The sequence below is a fragment of the Oratosquilla oratoria genome, chromosome 1, assembly GCF_046742065.1.
Source record: "Oratosquilla oratoria isolate Oo_2021 chromosome 1, ASM4674206v1, whole genome shotgun sequence".
NCBI classification, from domain to species: domain Eukaryota; kingdom Metazoa; phylum Arthropoda; class Malacostraca; order Stomatopoda; family Squillidae; genus Oratosquilla; species Oratosquilla oratoria.
This window is the reverse complement of record NC_134777.1, coordinates 68929628-68932127: the sequence shown is the minus strand read 5'-3', so window position 1 is coordinate 68932127 and position 2500 is coordinate 68929628. Positions and strand designations below refer to the sequence as shown.

The 2500-nt window shown below is 47.0% G+C and overlaps 1 protein-coding gene across 3 annotated transcripts in view; it reads right to left on the bottom strand.

Moving 5' to 3' along the window:
• Positions 1 to 2500, bottom strand: part of LOC143030722 (uncharacterized) — a 176991-nt gene that overhangs the window by 75943 nt on the left and 98548 nt on the right. The gene's annotated exons all lie outside the window — the stretch shown is intronic.

The window sequence follows — 2500 nt, the reverse complement described above, 5'->3', positions numbered from 1 at the left end:
TTCCTTCCTTCCTTCCTTCCTTCACCACCACCATGGCGACGACTGACCCTGGACTTGAACGGGGTTTGGGTTGATCAAGACAATCCATGTGGCAATCGTAGTCTTGTCGTCGTCGTCGTCGTCTGCAACAATGCTTGTAAGTCCCTCATTATCGTTATCGGAGGAATGGCTTTGTTCATTACTTTTGACCTCTCTTCCCTTCTTTTCCTCTTCCTTTGTTTTGGTTTTCATTCCAATTCCTCTTCCTCGTCTTTCACACCTCATTTTCTCCTTTTTACCTTCTCTTGTTCCCCTTCCTTCCGAGACTTCTCTTTAATATTGTGCCTCTCTTACATTCGAACCTCCTTGCCCATTTCTTACCTTGATTGTTGTTGTCCTCGCTTCTCCTTTTCTCCTCTCTTCTTCTCCTCCTCATCCCCCTTGACCCTCCCACCTTCTTATTCATGTCCCACTTCCTAATAACCCCCCTCCCCCGCCTCCTTAACCTCGTCCTTCTATATCCTCACTTCCTCTTTGCCCCCTTCCTCCTCCTCGACCCTTTCCTCCTCAACGCCTTCTCTTTTCTCTTTACCTCCTCCCTCACACGTCACTCTCTTATTACCTCACTCTCATCCCTCCCTTCGTCGTCTTTAACCTCCTCACTGCCTCACTCATTCACTCACTCTTTCACTTTCTCACTTTGTCACTACCTTGTCACCCTCTCCCTCCCTCCCTCCCTCTCTCATTCACACACTCACTCTCTCCCTGATACCCTGCTTCTCTCTCTCTCACTCACTTCCTCACATCACTACCTCTTCACCCTGTTTCCCCTCTCCCTTCCACTCTCCCTCCCTCCCTCCCTCCCTCCTATCTTCACCTCACCTCATTGCACGTAATGATTTGGTCTACCTGCCGACGCCCCCCCCCCCTTCCATTCGAGCCGACCATCTCGTCGTCGCCCTGACTGCCTCCTTGTCGTCGGATTCCCTTCCTTGTTTATTCCCCTCTTTGGTTGAAATTCGATTTCGTCTTCGTTTCCTGTTCATCCTCTTTCTTTTTCCTTTTTTTCTTCCTTTCTTTCCTTCTTTTTTCTTCCTTCCTCCCTTTCTTCCTTTCTTTTCTTCATTTTTCTTTCTTTCCTTCTTTCCTTATTTTCTTTCTTTCTCTTTCTTCCTTTCTTCCTTTCTGTCTTCCTTTCCTTTCATTCTTTTCTACTTCTCCCTCTTATTGCTCCCCACTTCTTCCACCTCCCTTCTCCTCACTTCTCTTCTTCCTCCTCCTCCCTCATTTTTCTTCTCCTCCTCTTCCTCCTCCTCAGTTCTCCTCCTCCTCTTCTCCCCTCATCTCTCCCCTCATCCTTCTCCCTCCTCTTCATTTTTCTTCCTCCTCCTTCCTAATCTTCCTCTACTTTCCTCCTTTTTCTTTCTCTTCTCTTCCTTTCCTAATCCTTCTCCACCTCCTTACTTTTCTTTTGTACTCTTTTCTCTCCTTCTCCCCTTCCTCTTTTCTCCGTTTACTGTCTCTTTTCCCCAATACCTCCTCCTCCTCCTCCTCCTCTTTTTTTCTTCTCCCCTCTTCAGTCATTCTCCAACTCCTCTTCCACCGCCCACATTTCGCCGCGCCTTAACACTTTTGCAATTTTGATTGACGCCCACCTCACCACCGTCTCCCCAACGCGACTCCTTCTCCATCCCATCTCCATCCTCCTTCCTCCTCCTCCTCCTCCTACTCCTCCTCCCCCTCCTCCTCCTCCTCCTCCCCCTCCTCCTCCTCCCCCTCCTCCCCATATTGGTTGCATAAGTTTTGTGTCGTCAATATTTCATGGACTCCAATGACACCCACAAGAACCAGAGTCACGTAGCATTATCTAGTGTTTAAAGACTCATCTGCTCTTCTACCTTTTTATCCCTCCTTTCATTTTCTCCTCCTCCTCCTCCTCCTCCACGTCTTCGTTTCCCTCCTAATATTTTTTCTCTTCCTCCTCCACTTCCTTTTTCTCCTCTTTATTCTCCTTCTTCTCCTCCTCTTCATTCTGCTCCTTCTTCTCTTCCTCCTTCCTCCCTCCTTCTTCCTCTATTATTACCCAGATGTATGTCAAATATTTTTGGGAGTTTGGTCTCTACTAAGCACAATATAACAGGCTCTTTTACCCTCATGTAATCATTTATCTCCAACCTGCCCGATAATAAACCATCTAAATTACTTTAAGTTTCCTTGTAGTGTTTCCTGTACAATACTGTGTGTGTATGTGTGTGTGTGTGTGTGTGTGTGTGTGTGTGTGTGTGTGTGTGTGTGTGTGTGTGTGTGTGTGTGTGTGTGTGTGTGTGTGTATTTGTGTGTGTGTGTGTGTGTGTGTGTGTGTGTGTGTGTGTGTGTGTGTGTGTGTGTGTGTGTGTGTATTTGTGTGTGTGTGTGTATTTGTGTGTGTGTGTGTGTGTATTTGTGTGTGTGTGTGTGTATTTGTGTGTATTTGTGTGTGTGTGTGTGTGTGTGTGTGTGTGTGTGTGTGTGTGTGTGTGTG